The following is a 20,405-nucleotide window of genomic DNA, read 5'->3' as shown; positions in this document are numbered from 1 at the left end:
ACCTCGACACTCCAAGTTAATTAGGTCCGCTTAAATTAACTTTCAGATTTCCCTAGAATCATTGAATTGGATGAATATGCATCGCAAACAAATTATTCCTAACAAGTTCTCTATATGAACAGCATGATAAAGATACAAGTTAGAATCATTAAGTTCTTTGGAAATCATAAGCATCGACAAGGCAATTGTAACTATGAAAAGCATGATACTCCTGCCATGAATCTACTTAACACGATCGTGACTAGCGATCTTCACTACTTGCGAATATAAATTCATAACGATTAGGTCTAACAAACTTATATTCTAGCACCAAATTCCAGCATGCAAATCAAGCGTGCACTCTCTATCAACATACAAGAATAAGTTTTGAATTAAACGGTTAAGCAAATTGTATTCACGACTTATGCAACGATAACTGGAAGTAATCAACTTATTTCACATAAATAAACATGGTTTCGAATACACCCTTAGCCAAAACGAATTTAGCCAATCATACTCAATGAAAAACAAAGATTACAAGAAGTAGACATTGAAATATAAGATAGAATACACCTAAAATTGTTCAACAACTCAGATTGAAGAGGCAAACAATTTTCATGAACTGTCTCCTTCTCTTCTCCTTGCGGCAGATTGGGTGAGGATGATTTCTGGGGGGTTTGTGTGATGTAGAATGGATTATGGATGGTGTAGGGGCACGGCAAGGCTTGGGGGTAGTGTATGGGTGTTGTGTGGAAGGTGTGGAGATGAAGAATGTGATGCGAAATAGATAAGCACACAAATTAAACCCTCTTTTTGTCAAATTGTAGCAAAGATGTAAGTAGGGATCGTTCTAAACCGGGGATTAGGAGGGATTGCTAAACACTTGAAAACTGACTCAATAATGTAAAAACAAAGTTAAAACACTAAACTAGACTCAAAGAATGTAAAATTAAAAGTTAAAACACCAAAACAAGGCAAAGGAACCAAAACAGCAAATAAACACTCAAGGTTGGGATGGAATTGAAATGATGCAATTTGGAGCTTTTGGAGCAAAAAGTGAGCTTGAATTGAAAAGGACATGCTTGGAACGCAAGGTTGGGATGGAATTGAAGAGTTGAAGATTTGAGGTTTCCTACTTGAAGTAGGAAAGCTAAGCCTAAAAGTTTCCATTTTGGGTCGATCTTTCCTAAATCGGAATTGGCAACCAAAGTTTCTAAAAGTTGGAAGTTTCTATTCTTGGAGGTTTCCATTTTCGAGAGTTTCTATTCTTGGCGTTGGGCTTTTAGATGACCTAAACCCAAATTTCCTTGTGGACCTTCAACCCATGCCGAACCCTAGGGCCTAATCATCTAAAATCTGCCATGTTAAACCCTAGTCCATTCCTCCTAAACCCAAGCCGCACCTTTCCATCCTAGAAGCCTATTTTACAAACCCTAGCCCATGTTCACTTAAGTGCTGCACCTAACCCTAGCCCATTGTTGTCTAATCTGATTTCATTAGGGTTTTAGGTGCTTATATATTTGTGTTTTACCACCTTGCCGAGAATCTTCTGCCCTCTCCATAAAATCAGAAAATCATCTCCCCCTTTCCACATCTTGCCGCAGCCACCATCACCAAAACCACATCTTGCCGCAGCCTTTGATTCATTCCAGCCACCATCCTCCACCTTTAGACACCATTCCACACCTCCATAACTCTTTCCCACACCTTGCCGCACCACCCTACCATCCTAACTCCCTTCTAAAAACCAAAAACACATCCAGCAAACTCCATTCACGCCAGAACCTGTCCCTCACCTTTGCCGAGCCCAACCTACACCCAAATCCATATTCTCTGACCCCAAACCTTCCTAGCCGTGCCCTACACCTATCCTAGATAGTTTTCCACCATTCTCCCTCATCCAAAGTCATCCAAAACCATCCAAAAACCCCCTAAACCAACTCTGCCGCAACAAGGAGAAGAAGAAAGAGGAGCTTTCTGTGCAGAATTCAAAGTGGACTTCTTTGGCATTTTAGGTGTAATCTTTCTTATGTCTTCGATGTCTCAATTTAATAAACTTTGTGTTGTGAGTATGAGGAACTAAACCCCCTTAGTTGGGGGGTGATTCGAAACCATGTACATGCTTGCAATTTGATTCGATTACATTCAGTTGTTATTTCATGAGTTATGGATTCAATTCGTTCATCTATTTGATTGATAACTTATTTGTGTATGTTGATTGAGAGTGCACGCTTAGTTTTCATGCATGAATATGATGCTAGATTATGAGGGAGTTTCACCTAATAGTTATAATCTTATAATCACAAGTAGTGAAGATCGCTTGAAAACGATCGCGTTGAATGAATTCTTAGCATAAGTTTCATGCAATTCATAGTAACAAATGCTTCGTCAATGCATATGTTTTTCATAGAACGTAATGATTCTTGCTTGTTTCTCTATTATGCAATTCATGTAGGGAACTTGTAGGGAATGTTTTGGGTTGTCGTATGCAATCATCCAACTTAATAACTTGTGGAAAAACTGAGGGTTAATTAGTGCAATTCACGGTTAACTTGGGGCGTTGAGTATTCATAGTTTATTGGAAGAACAACTGAAAATCGTTTTGTTTGCAAGTGTGACATGTGTGGAGAAGAACCTCCTAACTAGCCTTTTATCCATCCTTTTCACCAAAATCGTTTTTACAATCTGTGTTAATCAAAGTTTCTGTTTTGTTTTCAATTTCTGTCCAAAACAAATCCCCCTTTAATTTGAAGTCTTAGATTAGTTAGAAAGTGTTTTGATTTGTGTTTCTAAGTGTTTTGATTCAAGTTTTCAACCAATTTCGTCCAGATTAGTGTAAGTGCTCAAAACTGCCCAGAAAGTGGTTTTTAGGCAGTTTTGAGTCTTCTAGTTGCTGTTTTGGTTTTTAGGTTTGTTTAAGTGTTTTAACTTTTAGTTTTGCATTCTTTGAGTCTAGTTTAGTGTTTTTAACTTTGTTTTTTAGTGTTTAAGTCAGTTTCCAAGCGTTTAGCAATCCCTCCTAATCCCCGGTCTAGAACGATCCCTACTTACATCTTTGCTACAATTTGACAAAAAGAGGGTTTAATTTGTGTGCTTAATATATTTCGCATCATAGGGTTAGGGTTAGGTGCGGCATAGGTCCAAGAGGCAAAGATGGGTCATCCAAAAGCCCAAAGCCAAGAATAGAAACTTTCGAAAATGGAAACCTCCAAGAATAGAAACTTCCAACTTTAGAAACTTTAGTTGCCAATTCCGACTTCTTTGTTCTTTACTTTCATTTCTTCATTTCTTAAGCTCCCTCGACCTTCAAACTCGTCCATTCCTTGTTCCAAGCATGTACTTTTCAATCCAAGCTCACTTTTGCTCTAAAATGCTCCATTTTGCCATCTTTTATGTCATATGCCCTTTGAACCTGAAAACACATGAAAGTAGCTCAAAAGACTACTTTAACTAAGAAAACATAACGAAAATGCATAAGAACTAGCTAACTAAGGCGCATAAATATGCTCCTATCAAATTCCCCCACACTTAGCTTTTGCTAGTCCTCGAGCAAAACAAAGAAACAAAAGAAAAACAAAACGAAACAAAACAAACAAAAACAACCTAAACCTTCCAACGTTTGCCTCAGGGATTTCCAATGCACATGACATATTAAAAATCATCATTCCCACAGATTTTAGCCATCTTTACACTTAAGCACATACTTAATTATAGTTACCACGTACTAGTTCGCATTTAACCAAGTAAAACATGATTTTGAATGTAGTAACATGCCTTAGAGAATTTGCTCAAATCCTCACTAGATATGCACTCAATTTTCACACAGATTTTCTGACTACACACCCTATACTAGTTATATGTGAGAAGATTGATGTAAATATGAAAACGAATGCTCACATATGTTATAACAAGGAAAGCTTTTTCTGAATTTAATAAGCATGTATATGATCTCATGAAAGGAATGCTACTACTTAGACGCGAGAACCAGTGACACCATATGCTCATACCAATCCCAAACTCCACAAATTGAAATACACAACACTCAAGATAGAAGTTAAGGGTTGTAACCGGGCTTGGGGTATTGGCTAACAAAGAAAGGTGAAGGGTAAACAAACGTTCTTAAAACAATAGTAAGCAAAGCAATGAAATTGACACTTAGAATTCACTTTTGAATGCAAAAATCAACTTTTAAACTCAAAGGGGAAATTCATGCAACACTTAGGGTCAAATTCACTGTTTTGGACCCATTCTTCAACAACCAACACCTTAGAGCTCATTTTCATGCTCTTTCAACTCTTTTTCACACTTTTCACAATTTTTTTTTTCTTTTCTTTTCTTTTCTACCCCATGCCTCATTTAAGACTTTGGCACACAATACACAAGGCTCACTTTCCCCCACACTTGTTTTCTGCACACCCTTGATCAAAAGGAATTCATTTTAAGTCATGCTTACTATGCTTTAAGAACAAGGGTATGGATGGTCCTAATCTAGGCTAGGTAAGGATAACGTGGGTTAACAAACAATATAGGCTAAACAAGGCTCAACGGGGCTAAAACCTACAAAACAAATGTATGGAATGAAGGCTTTTTGGCTATGGTGGTACTACTAAACAACTTCATCTTGAATACGTGTTATGCAATTCAATGAAATGTTTTGAATTAAATTGGCATGAGTTCTAGCATTTGGAACTAAAGTGATGAAACGCCTTCTAAGTAATAACCAAGCAAAGAATAGTGAGATCATGCAACGACTTTTGAAAACAAGAATGCACAGATTTTAACTCTCCAAATAATGTTTAGGCTCAAGTCTCACAAGGTTGTAGCGTTAGTTTGAGTTCCTTCCTTCAAACATGTTACAAAAACTAATTTTTTTTCTTTATGATTACATGTGAATTCATAAGTTATAACCACAACCAAGCATAAACCAAGAGTAAATCAAACTTTCATCCATGTTTATAACTCTCTTTAACAGTCATGCAATTAAAAACCGAATCCTCATCATTGTGTTGGAAGGTACCCTAAGACACAAACAAACACACAAAAACAACTTAAAAACGACTCTTTTTGGGTTTTGTAAAACAAGTTTTCAAATTTTTATGGTATTTTCGGATTTTTGAATCAAAACACATTAAAACACACCAAAACAGCTTAAAAACACCTAAAAACAGCAAGAAACAACATTGGGAAGTATGAGTGAGAAAACCCTACGAATTTGCATCAAAACACTTTGGTTACCCCCCCACACTTAAATCAAACATTGTCCTCAATGTTTCAAAGCATAAACTAACACAAAAACACATAAACAAACAAACAAACACTAACAAACTAAACATGGCAGAAACTAAATAAGCAACAAAGAGAAGGGTTTAGGAACGCAAATCTGGAATTGGAATGCTCTCTAGGTCTTCCTTTGTCGAATGCATGGGTTGCCTCCCACGAAGCGCTTGCGTTAACGTCTTCCAGCCGGACGGTACCTCCGTTTAAGCTGGACTAGGTGCCACGGCATGGAGGGGTACCTCCTCCACGACATGTTCCTCAAACATCTCGTAATAAGGCTTCAATCGATGCCCATTCACTTTGAATTCTTGTTGCATCCTTGCACTCTTGATTTGCACTGCACCATGAGGGAAAACATTAGTGACAATAAAAGGACCAACCCATTTGGAACGCAACTTACCCGGAAACAACCGAAGGCGAGAATTGAACAACAACACTTTCTGCCCAATATAGAACGTCTTGGCACGAATCATCTTGTCATGGAATGCCTTCGTCTTCTCCTTGTAAATCCGGGCATTCTCATAAGCTTCATGTCGGATTTCCTCAAGCTCACACAATTGGAGCTTCCTATGTAAACCTGCGGCATCAAGGTCCATATTAAACCTTTTGACGGCCCAATGTGCACGATGCTCTAACTCGACGGGAAGATGGCATGGCTTCCCATAGATGAGCCGAAAAGGTGACATCCCAATGGGGGTTTTGTAGGCAGTGCGATACGCCGACAATGCATCGTTTAAATGCAAACTCCAATCCTTCCTCGTAGGCCCCACGGTCTTCTCAAGAATTTGCTTGATTTCCCTATTCGAAACCTCGGCTTGCCCGCTCGTTTGAGGATGATAAGGTGTGGCCACCTTATGCGTGACATTGTATTTCTTGAGCAACGCCTCGATGGTTCGATTACAAAAATGGGAACCTCCATCACTGATGAGCACGCGTGGCATTCCGAACCTTGCAAAAATGTTAGTTTTCACAAAATCTGCAACCACTCGAGAATCATTAGTTCGGGTGGCTTTTGCTTCCACCCACTTCGACACATAATCCACAGCAAGTAATATATAAAGAAATCCATGTGACGAAGGAAAGGGACCCATAAAATCAATACCCCAAACATCAAATATTTCAACACTAAAAATGGGGGTTTGCGGCATTTGTTGTTTAGGACCTATATTGCCCGTTCTTTGGCATCTATCACAAGACATGCAAAATGTTCTAGCATCCCTAAAGATGGTAGGCCAATAGAAACCACATTCTAATACCTTAAGTGCTGTTCTATTAGTGCCAAAGTGTCCCCCACAAGCATAAGTGTGACAAAATGTTAGAATAGAACTAAACTCAGAATCGTGCACACACCTACGTATAACTTGGTCAGGGCAATATTTCCATAAATACGGGTCATCCCACACATAAAACCGTGCCTCTTTCTTCAATTTATCACCTTGGTGTTTAAGTAATTCACTAGGAACATGTTTAGACACCAAATAATTCACCAAATCAGCATACCACGGTTAACTTACCTTGACGGACATCAGTTGCTCATCTGGGAATGTCTCCATGATAGGTACGGCATCCTCCTCATGTACCATACGACTCAAGTGGTCAGCCACCACGTTTTCACTTCCCTTCTTGTCCCGGATTTCGATATCGAACTCTTGGAGAAGAAGCATCCAACGAATGAGTCGTGGTTTGGCCTCCTTCTTGGTGAACAAATACTTCAATGCTGCATGGTCAGTATAAATAATAACTTTAGTACCAAGCAAATAAGAACGGAATTTATCTAAAGCAAATACAACAGCTAGAAGTTCTTTTTCAGTGGTGGAATAATTCAATTGTGCATCATTTAAAGTCCGAGAGGCATAATAGATAGCATGCGGCCTCTTGTCCTTCCTTTGCCCCAAAACAGCTCCTAATGCATAATCGGAAGCGTCGCACATAAGCTCAAAAGGAAGGCTCCAATCCGGTGGAACTATGATAGGGGCCGAAGTTAGCATGTCCTTTAGGTGATTGAACGGCTTCTCACACTCCTTGTTGAAGTCAAACGCCACATCTTTCTGGAGGAGACGGCAAAGAGGGTTTGAGATCTTGGAGAAGTCCTTGATAAATCGCCTATAAAATCCTGCATGACTAAGAAACGAACGAACTTCTCGAACCGAAGTAGGAGAGGGTAAGTAGCGTACAAGATCTATTTTCGATTTATCCACTTCAATTCCTCTTTCTGAAACAATATGCCCTAAAACTATGCCTTGTCTAACCATAAAGTGACATTTTTCCCAATTAAGCACAAGGTTAGTTTCTACACATCGTTTCAAAATTAGTGTGAGATTTTCCAAACAACCATCAAATGAATCACCAAACACACTGAAATCATCCATAAATACCTCAATAATTTTTTCCACAAAATCTGAAAAGATACTTACCATACACCTTTGAAATGTGGCCGGAGCATTGCATAAACCAAAAGGCATGCGACGATAAGCAAAAGTACCAAAGGGGCATGTGAAAGTTGTCTTTTCTTGGTCATCCGGCGCTATGACAATCTGATTATATCCAGAATAACCATCAAGGAAACAATAAAAAGAATGACCGGCTAACCTTTCTAGCATTTGATCAATGAACGGCAAAGGGAAGTGGTCCTTCCTTGTGGTGGCGTTGAGCTTCCTATAATCAATGCACACTCGCCAACCTGTTTGGATACGGGTTGGCACAAGCTCATTCTTGGCATTCTTCACCACGGTCACTCCGGACTTCTTTGGAACACATTGCACCGGTGACACCCAACGACTATCAGAGATCGGATAAATCACTCCACAATCAAGAAGTTTGATAATCTCCTTTTTCATAACTTCCATCATTGGAGGGTTGAGACGGGCTGAGCCTCTCGAGTTGGTTTAGCCCCCTCCTCTAGAAGTATGCGATGCATGCACGTAGTTGGGCTAATTCCCCTAATATCGGCCAAAGTCCACCCAATGGCCGTCTTGTGCTCTTTCAACACTCGGATCAACTTCTCCTCCTCTATGGCCGTGAGTGATGAAGAGACAATGACGGGCAATGTCTCATTGTCTCCCAGAAAAACGTACTTTAAATGATCGGGTAACGGTTTAAGCTCAAGTACGGGTGCCTGAATCACTGAGGGTAACATCTTATTAGTGGAAACTGGAATTGAAATTGGGTTAGAAGGCTTACCATGGTGTTGAGGGAGTGACTCAAGGGCAGCCACTATCTCGGCCTCATCCTCACTTCCAGGCACAGCAACACCATTTTTGTGCCCAATTCCTTGTGCAATTGTCGTTTCAAGTGTATCCCTCTCCAAACAATCGAGGAAAGCCTGCGCCAAATCATCAATTATATCAATAGAAAAGCAAGAATGATCGTCCTTAGGAAATTTAATACTTTCAGAAAGATTAAAATCAATGACTTCCCCATCAAATTCCATCGTTAAAGTTCCTTTAAACACATCTATCTTGGTGCGGGCTATTTTCATGAAGGGCCTCCCTAATAGAATCGGCAATGGGGTGGAATGGGGTGAATCCTCCATGTCAAGCACGTAGAAATCCGCTGGAAAAATCAAGTTACCAACCTGCACCAAAACATCTTCCAAAACACCCTTTGGATATGCATTAGAACGATCGGCTAATTGAATTATCACACCATCATTTTTAAGCTCACCTAAGTTCATAGATGCATAAATCGAGTATGGCATAACATTAATCGAAGCCCCTAAGTCTAACATGCATTGTTCAAACTTAGTATTACCAATAACGCACGGAATTGTAAAACTACCCGGATCTTTGCATTTAGGGGGTAATTTCCTTTGTAACACAGCAGAGACGTTTTCACTTACCTGGACCACCTCTTTGTTCGAAATCCTTCTCCTTGTTGTACAAAGTTCTTTTAAGAACTTAGCATACCTCGGGACTTGCTTAATCGCATCAAGGAGCGGGATATTGACTTGAACTTTCCGAAAGGTCTCTAGAATATCCTTCTCGGCTTCTTCCTTCTTTGATTGCCTAAACCTGCCAGGAAAGGGCACATTTAGTGGAATAGAACTAGAAAAAGTCGAATTGGGACTTACCTTGGTGGTTGGGGACGATTTAGGAGGGTTAAAGGGTGGCGGCAAGGATTGGTCACCCTTGGCCGTGGGTTTTGCTCTTTGTGCCTCCTCTTGCATCAACTTGTCCTCCTCGTCTTGACTTCATTTGGATGTATTTGAGTCCGCTCCAACCTGTTTACCACTTCTCAACATGATGGCCTTAGCGGTTTCAAATCCTCCCTTCGGGTTCACAACGGTTGAACTAGGCAATCTGCCTTGTTCTCTAATTTGCCCCATAAACTCGGCAATTTGACCCATTTGCTTCTCCAAATTGTCCACCCGTTTGTCTTGGATTTGTCTCTCCTTATTTTGAGTTTGTACTTCCTGCGTCAAAGTAGTAAGTAACTTAACAACTTGATCATTATCCAAAGACGTACCTGAGGTTGGTGGGGCGGTTTGCACTTGGTTTTGATTGGGGACGAATGGCTTTGTATAAAAGCCCGGTGGTTGCTGCCTAAATCCTCCTTGTTGTTGGGGTTGTTGAGGATCCCGCCATTTGAAATTCGGATGGTCCCTCCACCCCGGATTGTAGGAATTAGAGTATGGATCATGGCGTGGTTGATTTTTGATGCGAAATAGATTAAGCACACAAATTAAACCCTCTTTTTGCAGATTGTAGCAAAGATGTAAGTAGGGATCGTTCTAGACCGGGGATTAGGAGGGATTGCTAAACGCTTGGAAACTGACTTAAACACTCAAAAAAAAAGTTAAAAACACTAAACTAGACTCAAAGAATGCAAAACTAAAAGTCAAAACACTTAAACAAACCTAAAAACCAAAACAGCAACTAGAAGACTCAAAACTGCCTAAAAACCACTTTCTGGGCAGTTTTGAGCACTTACACTAATCTGGACGAAATTGGTTGAAAACTTGAATCAAAACACCTAGAAACACAAATCAAAACACTTTCTAACTAATCTAAGAGTTCAAAATAAAGGGGGAATAGTTTTGGACAGAAATTGAAAACAAAACAGAAACTTTAATTAACACAGATTGTAAAAACGATTTTGGTGAAAAGGATGGATAAAAGGCTAGTTAGGAGGTTCTTCTCCACACATGTCACACTTGCAAACAAAACGATTTTCAGTTGTTCTTCCGATAAACTATGAATACTCAACGCCCCAAGTTAACCGTGAATTGCACTAATTAACCCTCAGTTTTTCCACAAGTTATTAAGTTGGATGATTGCATACGACAACCCAAAACATTCCCTACAAGTTCCCTACATGAATTGCATAATAGAGATACAAGCAAGAATCATTACGTTCTATGAAAAACATAAGCATTGACGAAGCATTTGTTACTATGAATTGCATGAAACTTATGCTAAGAATTCATTCAACGCGATCGTTTTCAAGCGATCTTCACTACTTGTGATTATAAGATTGTAACTATTAGGTGAAACTCCCTCATAATCTAGCATCATATTCATGCATGAAAACTAAGCGTGCACTCTCAATCAACATACACAAATAAGTTATCAATCAAATAGATGAACGAATTGAATCCATAACTTATGAAATAACAACTGAATGTAATCGAATCAAATTGCAAGCATGTACATGGTTTCGAATCACCCCCCAACTAAGGGGGTTTAGTTCCTCATACTCACAACACAAAGTTTATTAAATTGAAACATCGAAGACATAAGAAAGATTACACCTAAAAAGCCAAAGAATTCCACTTTGAATTCTGCACAGCAAGCTCCTCTTTCTTCTTCTCCTTGCTGCGGCAGAGAGGGTTTAGGGGATTTTTGGGTAGTTTTGGATGATTTTGGACGAGGAAGAATGGTGGAAAAATGTCTAGGCTGGGTGTAGGGCACGGCTAGGAAGGTTTGGGGTCAGAAAATATGGAGTTGGGTGAAGGTTGGGCTCGGCAAAGGTGAGGGACAGGTTCTGGCGTGAATGGAGTTTTCTGGATGTGTTTTTGGGTTTTTTGAAAGGTAGATAGGATAGTATGGTGGTGCGGCAAGGTGTGGGAATGGTTTATGGAGGTGGAGAATGATGTATGGATGTTTGGAATGGTGCTGGAATCGATGGAAGCTGCGGCAAAAGGTGGGAAAGGTTGCTGGAATGGGTGGTGGCTGCGGCAAAGAGGGGATTAGGGTGATGGTGAATTTCTGATTTGTGTAGAGGGGATCTCCCTTGTGGCTAGGGTGTAGAAACATATATATAGGCACTTAAAAACCCTAGCAAATCAGATTAGGGCCTTTAAAACACAAATCCATCAGAAAAATAGGTTAAGCAATCAGAATTTTAATGAGCAAAGGCCTAGGGTTCGGCAATTAAGTGGGCTAGGGCTAGGGTTTGTAAAATAGGCCTTCTAGAATGGAAAGGTGCGGCATAGGCTTAGGGTCCACAAGGAGTTCGGGTTTAGGTCGTCTAAAAGCCCAAAGCCAAGAATAGAAACTCACGAAAATGGAAACCTCCAAGAATAGAAACTTCCAACTTTTAGAAACTTTGGTTGCCAATTCCGGTTTAGGAAAGATCAACCCAAAATGGAAACTTATAGGCTTAGCTTTCCTACATCAAGTAGGAAACCTCAAATCTTCAACTCTTCAATTCCATCCCAACCTTGTGTTCCAAGCATGTCCTTTTCAATCCAAGCTCACTTTTTGCTCCAAAAGCTCCAACTTGCATCATTTCATGTAATACGTCCTTTAACCTGAAAACACATGAAAGTAGCTTAAAATACTACTTTAACGAAGAAAGCATAACAAAAATGCATAAGAACTAGCTAACTAAGGCGCATAATTATGCTCCTATCAAATTCCCCCACACTTAGCTTTTGCTAGTCCTCAAGCAAAACAAACAACCAAAGAAAACAAAACGAAACAAACTAACCAAAACAAAACCTAAACCTTCCAACGTTCGCCTCAGGGATTTCCAATGCACATGACATGTTAAAGATTGCTATCCCCACAGATTTGAGTCATCTTTACACAAGCACATACTTAATTAAAGCCACTACTCACTAGTTCACAAGTAATCAATTAAAACAATGCTTTGAATGTAGCAACATGCCTTAGAGAATTCCCTCAATTCCTTACAAGATATACACTCTATTTTCACTCAGATTTTCTAACTCCACACCCTACACTAGTCATATGTGAGAAGATTGATGTAGATATGACAACGAATGCTCACATATATGTATCACAAAGAACGCAATTTCTAGAGTTAAGAAGCATGTTTAGATATGATCTCATGAATGGAATGCTACTACTTAGATGCGAGAACCAGTGATACCATATGCTCATACCAAATTCAAACTCCACAAATTGAAACACATAACACTCAAGATAGAAGTTAAGGGTTGTAATGGGGCTTAGGTTGTTGGTTAACAAGGAAAGGATAGGCAAAACAAACGTTCTTCAAGCAATAGTAAGCAAAGCAATGAAATTGAGACTTAGAATTCACTTAGATTGCAGAAATTAACTTTAAAACACAAGGGGAAGACTTAAACAACTCCTTAGGGCCGAATTCATTGTTTTGGACCCTTACTTCAACAAACAATACTTTGGAACTCTTTTTTTTTTTTTTTTTCAAACTGTTCATATTTTTTTTCTTCAATTTTTCTTTTTCCACAATTTTTTTCTTTTCTTTTCTTTCCACACGTGCCTATGGCACACAAAATCACCAAAAGAAATACTTCCCCCACACTTGTTTTCTGCCAACATAAATCAAAAGGAATTCAATTCGAATCATGCATTACTAGGCTTTAATAACAAGGGTATGGATGGTCCTAAACTAGGCTATGTGAGGTTAATGTGGGTTAACAAAGAAAAGGCGAAACAAGGCTCAATGGGGTTAAAACCTACAAAACATAATGACATAGGGGATTCATGGCTTTTTGGCTAAGGTGGTGGTCACTACATAACTTCATCTTGAATATGTGTTATGCAAATCAATAACATGCTTTGAATGAAATGGGCATGAGTTCTAGCATTTGGAACTAAATGATGAAACGCCTTCTAAATAGTAACCAAGCAAGGAATAATGAGATCATGCAACGACTTAGAAAACAAAGAATGCACAGATTTTAACTCTCCAAATAAACGTTTAGGCTCAAGTCTCACGAGGTTGTAGCGTTAGTTTGAGTTCCTTCCTTCAAGCATGTTACAAAAACTGATTTTTTCTTTTATGATTGCATGTGAATTCATGAGTTATAACCACAACCAAGCATAAACAAAGAGTAAATCAAACTTTCATCCATGTTAATCACTCTCTTTAACAGCCATGTAATTACAAACCGAATCCTCATCATTGTGTTGGAAGGTACCCTAAGACACAAACAAACACACAAAAACAACTCTTTTTGGGTTTTTAAAACAAAATTTTCAAATTTTTATGTAATTTTCGGATTTTTACTTCAAAACACACTAAAACACATCAAAACTGCTCAAAAACACTTAAAAACAGCAAGGAACAAGTCTTCAAGTTTAGGGTGATAAAATCCCACGAATTTGCATCTAAAACACTTAGTTACCCCCCCACACTTAAATCAAACATTGTCCTCAATGTTTCAAGCATAAAATCACACTAAACAAAAAGAAACACACAAACAGCAACTAAAACAACTAAATAGGCAGATTCGAAATAAACAACAAAGTGAAGAGTTTAGGAACGCAAATCTGGAATTGGAGTGATTCCTTGGGCTTCCTTTGTTGAATTGCATGGGTTGCTTCCCAAGTAGCGCTTTCTTTTACGTCGTACAGCCGGACGAAAAACATGATCATGCCCCATTGGAGCCCACGGCACTCTCATACATTGCATCTTTGAACGGTAATGGATAGTGATGTTTGTTGATGGGTGCGTTGTGTTGCCTAAGGTTCATGTACATGCGCCCACCATCGGGGATTTGCTTGGGTACCTGCACCATAGAAGGGAACCACCTATCAACTTTAATGGGAATTGGATTTGGATTAGGTGGCTTACCTATGTGATGTGATGAAGTGGCAGCAAGGTACACGTTCTTCCCCATGGTGCCTTCGGCCACTGTGAGCACTTTGAGGGCAGTGGCCGTATGGGCCTTGTACTCCACTCCAATTCCCTCGTCTTGCATGGTTCTTGACGCATCCTTTGTGCTTGGTGCTGAACGGTCCGGGCCTATCTTTTCAAGTTTATCAATGGCACAACAAGAATGAACAACATTAGGAGTCTCAATGGATTCAGAAATTTTAAAACTAATCATGTCACCACCAAATGCCATAGTTACTAATCCTTTGGCCACATCAATCTTCGTTTGAGCCGTTTTCATAAATGGCCTTCCAAGGAGGATGGGCAACGAAGGGGCATGGTCCGATTCATCCATTTCGAGGACATAGAAATCCGCTGGGAAGACTAAACGATCAACCTGCACTAAAACGTCTTCCAAAACTCCCTTTGGATAAACGTTAGATCTATCAGCCAATTGTATGATTACACCATCATGTTTAAGTGCTCCTAGATTCATAGATGCATAAACAGAATATGGCATAACATTAATAGATGCTCCTAAATCTAGCATGGCAGATTTGAAACGGGTATTACCAATGACACACGGAATTGTAAAACTCCCCGGATCTTTGCATTTAGGGGGTAGTTTGCGTTGCAAGATGGCGGAGACATTCTCGCTTACATGTACCACTTCTTTATCCCGGACACGTTTCTTGGTTGTACAAAGCTTCTTTAAACACTTGGCATACTTCGGGATTTGCTTTATGGCATCAAGGAGGGGAATGTTGACATGCACCTTTCTAAATGTCTCTAGAACATCTTTTTCCTCCTCTTCGTTCTTTGATTGCAAAAATCTGCTAGGAAAGGGGACATTCAAAGGAAAAACATTAGTAGGAACCGAATTTGACACATTCCTACCTTTATTGGCCGATTTGGACAGATTGGGGACATTAGAAGCTTGCGGCAAAGATGGAACCTCCCTTGCCGTGGGCATGCTTGATTCCTCCTCTTCAATTTGCACATTTACATCACTTTGGGGACCTGTTTGTGATGGTGTAGAACCTGCCCCAATCTCTTTTCCACTCCTTAGCATGATTGCATTTGCGCTTTCGAAACCTCCCTTCGGATTTGGAATGGTGGAACTAGGGACTTGTCTGGGATCTCGAAACTTACCTACAAACTCGGCAATCTGCCCAATTTGTTTCTCAAGTTGATCCACCCTTTTGTCTTGGTTTTGCATAGCTCTAGCTTGATCTTCCTGCCCATTAGACAACTTAGTTAGTATCTTAAGAAGTGCATCATTGTCAAGAGATGTACCTGAGGCACTTGGGCCGGATTGGGCTTGATTTTGGGGTGGGCCGTAGGTTTTGGGAAAGAACCCCGGGGGTTGTTGCTTAAAGCCTCCTTGATTTTGAGGTTGTTGGGGCTCCCTCCACTTGAAATTTGGGTGGTCTCTCCAACCGGGATTATATGTGTTTGAATATGGATCGTTCCTTGGTTGGTTTTGACCTTGAAGCTCAATTGCATGGGCGCTTTCCCATCCACCATTTTCAATCAACTGTGGACATTTTTCAGAGACATGTCCTTGGATGGAACATACGCCACATACAATTGGTCCTTGCATCTTCATTCCCTCGGCCATCTGTGAAACAATAGAAGTAAGATTAGCCAATTGTGAATGAAGATCGGAAGTCGCACTTACCTCATGTACTTGGTGCCGTGAGGGTCCTCTTTGGCCTACACCCTCGTACTGTTGAGCGTTCAACGCTCTATTAGCAATCAAGACCTTGGCAGCCATGGGTGTTTTATCCACCAATGCTCCGCCCGCCGAAGCATCAAGCATTTGACGTTCTAGAGGTAGGAGGCCCTCGTAGAAATATTGTAAGAGCAATTCCTCCTTCATCTGATGCTGTGGACAAGAAGCAACAAGTGATTTAAATCGTTCATAATATGTAGGAAAAGACTCACCTTCTTCTTGCTGAATTCCGCTTATCTTTTTGCGTAGGAGGATGATGCGAGAAGTTGGAAAGAACTTCTCCAAGAACGCTCTCTTCATACTCTCCCAAGAAGTGACAGTGCCGGGAGCTAACTCGTATAACCAATCCTTGGCTTTATCCATCAAAGAGAATGGAAAAGCCTTCATCTTCAAGATATTTCCGTCAACATTGACGGGAGTCATACTAGAGCAAACTACTTCAAATTCTTTCAAATGTTTGTTAGGATCTTCCATGGACAAGCCATGGTATTTAGGAATATGATGAAGCAAACTTGACTTTAATTCAAACTCATCCGTCTTACCTTGGGCAGCCATGGGGTATTGAATGCACAAGGGTGCAGCATTATCCAAACCCGAGGCGGAAAGCTCCTTGAGTGTACGATTGTCCATGGTCATGCCTTGGACTTCTTCAAATATCCCTGCCGTGGTTTCCTCCTCCTCTTCTTGTACGTTTTCTTCAAGGTCAGATTCGGATTTGGGTGGATGGTGTTCTTGCTAGTTTCTAGCTCTTCTTAACTTCCTCTCAAAATCGTCGTCAAAATCCAAGATGTTTGTACGAATCGGTTGAGAGCTTCTAGTCATACATTAGTACCTAAGAAACAAGAAACAAAATTAGGTCAGAAACTTAAACAAAGTCAGAAACAAAGTGAAATAAAAGAAACAAAAACAATCCAAGGGATTAGCAAAATTGCTAATCCCCGGCAACGGCGCCAAAAATTTGATGCGAAATAGATTAAGCACACAAATTAAACCCTCTTTTTGTCAGATTGTAGCAAAGATGTAAGTAGGGATCGTTCTAGACCGGGGATTAAGAGGGATTGCTAAACGCTTGGAAACTGACTTAAACACTCAAAAACAAAGTTAAAAACACTAAACTAGACTCAAAGAATGCAAAACTAAAAGTCAAAACACTTAAACAAACCTAAAAACCAAAACAGCAACTAGAAGACTCAAAACTGCCTAAAAACCACTTTCTGGGCAGTTTTGAGCACTTACACTAATCTGGACGAAATTGGTTGAAAACTTGAATCAAAACACCTAGAAACACAAATCAAAACACTTTCTAACTAATCTAAGAGTTCAAAATAAAGGGGGAATAGTTTTGGACAGAAATTGAAAACAAAACAGAAACTTTAATTAACACAGATTGTAAAAACGATTTTGGTGAAAAGGATGGATAAAAGACTAGTTAGGAGGTTCTTCTCCACACATGTCACACTTGCAAACAAAACGATTTTCAGTTGTTCTTCCGATAAACTATGAATACTCAACGCCCCAAGTTAACCGTGAATTGCACTAATTAACCCTCAGTTTTTCCACAAGTTATTAAGTTGGATGATTGCATACGACAACCCAAAACATTCCCTACAAGTTCCCTACATGAATTGCATAATAGAGATACAAGCAAGAATCATTACGTTCTATGAAAAACATAAGCATTGACGAAGCATTTGTTACTATGAATTGCATGAAACTTATGCTAAGAATTCATTCAACGCGATCGTTTTCAAGCGATCTTCACTACTTGTGATTATAAGATTGTAACTATTAGGTGAAACTCCCTCATAATCTAGCATCATATTCATGCATGAAAACTAAGCGTGCACTCTCAATCAACATACACAAATAAGTTATCAATCAAATAGATGAACGAATTGAATCCATAACTTATGAAATAACAACTGAATGTAATCGAATCAAATTGCAAGCATGTACATGGTTTCGAATCACCCCCCAACTAAGGGGGTTTAGTTCCTCATACTCACAACACAAAGTTTATTAAATTGAAACATCGAAGACATAAGAAAGATTACACCTAAAAAGCCAAAGAATTCCACTTTGAATTCTGCACAGCAAGCTCCTCTTTCTTCTTCTCCTTGCTGCGGCAGAGAGGGTTTAGGGGATTTTTGGGTAGTTTTGGATGATTTTGGACGAGGAAGAATGGTGGAAAAATGTCTAGGCTGGGTGTAGGGCACGGCTAGGAAGGTTTGGGGTCAGAAAATATGGAGTTGGGTGAAGGTTGGGCTCGGCAAAGGTGAGGGACAGGTTCTGGCGTGAATGGAGTTTTCTGGATGTGTTTTTGGGTTTTTTGAAAGGTAGATAGGATAGTATGGTGGTGCGGCAAGGTGTGGGAATGGTTTATGGAGGTGGAGAATGATGTATGGATGTGTGGAATGGTGCTGGAATCGATGGAAGCTGCGGCAAAAGGTGGGAAAGGTTGCTGGAATGGGTGGTGGCTGCGGCAAAGAGGGGATTAGGGTGATGGTGAATTTCTGATTTGTGTAGAGGGGATCTCCCTTGCGGCTAGGGTGTAGAAACATATATATAGGCACTTAAAAACCCTAGCAAATCAGATTAGGGCCTTTAAAACACAAATCCATCAGAAAAATAGGTTAAGCAATCAGAATTTTAATGAGCAAAGGCCTAGGGTTCGGCAATTAAGTGGGCTAGGGCTAGGGTTTGTAAAATAGGCCTTCTAGAATGGAAAGGTGCGGCATAGGTTTAGGTCGTCTAAAAGCCCAAAGCCAAGAATAGAAACTCACGAAAATGGAAACCTCCAAGAATAGAAACTTCCAACTTTTAGAAACTTTGGTTGCCAATTCCGGTTTAGGAAAGATCAACCCAAAATGGAAACTTATAGGCTTAGCTTTCCTACATCAAGTAGGAAACCTCAAATCTTCAACTCTTCAATTCCATCCCAACCTTGTGTTCCAAGCATGTCCTTTTCAATCCAAGCTCACTTTTTGCTCCAAAAGCTCCAACTTGCATCATTTCATGTAATATGTCCTTTAACCTGAAAACACATGAAAGTAGCTTAAAAGACTACTTTAACGAAGAAAGCATAACAAAAATGCATAAGAACTAGCTAACTAAGGAGCATAATTATGCTCCTATCAATTTTGGTTCCCAAAACTCGGCAGATTGCATGTGCATGTGCAAGGCTTCTCCTTCCTTTGGACTGCACGGCACTCCTTCTTTCTCCTCCTTTAGTGGCTGCACAAGGTGGATGAATGGTTATGGAAGGATGTAGGAATGGTTTGGGGAAGAGGATGGTGCGGCAAGGTTGAATTTGGGCAGAAAGTTGGGAGTTTGGGGATGGAAGGCTGCGGCAAGGTGGGAAATAGGGTTTTGGACGAATTTCTGAATATGGAGAGGTTGGTCTTCGGCCAAGGGAGGTAAAACACATATATATAGGCAGCCAAACCCTAAAGAAATCAGGTTAGACAAATGGGCTAGGGTTTAGGTGCGGCTAGGGTTAAGAAATCCACCAAAAACTAGGGTTTCTAGAACATTAGGTGCGGCATGGGCTTAGGGTAAGTAATCAGATTTTTTTTCATGTGAACAAGGCCTAGGTGCGGCTGATTAAGTGGGCTAGGGTTAGGGTTAGGTGTGATAGGAGCATATTTATGCGCCTTAGTTAGCTAGTTCTTATGCATTTCCATGGTGTTTTCTTAGTTAAAGTAGTCTTTTAAGCTAGTTTTATGTGTTTTCAGGTTTTAAGGCCAAAGGATGCCAGAAGATGCATTTTGGATCTTTTTGGAGCAAAATTGGGCTTGGAATGATTATCACATAATTGGAGCCAAGGTTTGGACGAATTTGAAGACTTGAAGATGATGATTCCTACTTGAACAAGGTTTCCTAGTTGAAGTAGGAAAGTGCTTACATGAAGGAGGATTCCTAACCGACGAAGGATTCCTAATCGAAGATGGATTCCTAATCACATGAGGATTCCTAATTGAAGATGGATTCCTAATCACATGAGGATTCCTAGAAGAACAAGGATTCCTACTTGAAGTAGGAAAGTTAAGCCAAGGTTTCCTACTTTGGTTTGATTTTTCCTAATTGTCCCTAAAAGTTCCAGCAATTATGAAGACTTTCTAAGCATTCTAGGACACAAAACAAAAGCCTAGAACCCTTTTGAACCCTTGCCGCACCCCCCTTTGCATTTCCTCTTCCTTATTTCCTGTTTTTATGCTTTAAAACACCTTCCTTTTGTGTTTTAAACCCTAGACGAATTTCCCTTGCCCTTTCCTTTAATTTTCTGATTTATTTCCTAATTCTAGAATCCTTAGACTTAATTTCTGATTTCCTAATCAACCTAGGGTTTTAATTTCTGTTTTCCTTTAAA

Source organism: Malus domestica, chromosome 02 (assembly GCF_042453785.1).
Source record: "Malus domestica chromosome 02, GDT2T_hap1".
NCBI lineage: Eukaryota > Viridiplantae > Streptophyta > Magnoliopsida > Rosales > Rosaceae > Malus > Malus domestica.
Note: the sequence above shows the minus strand (reverse complement) of the source record.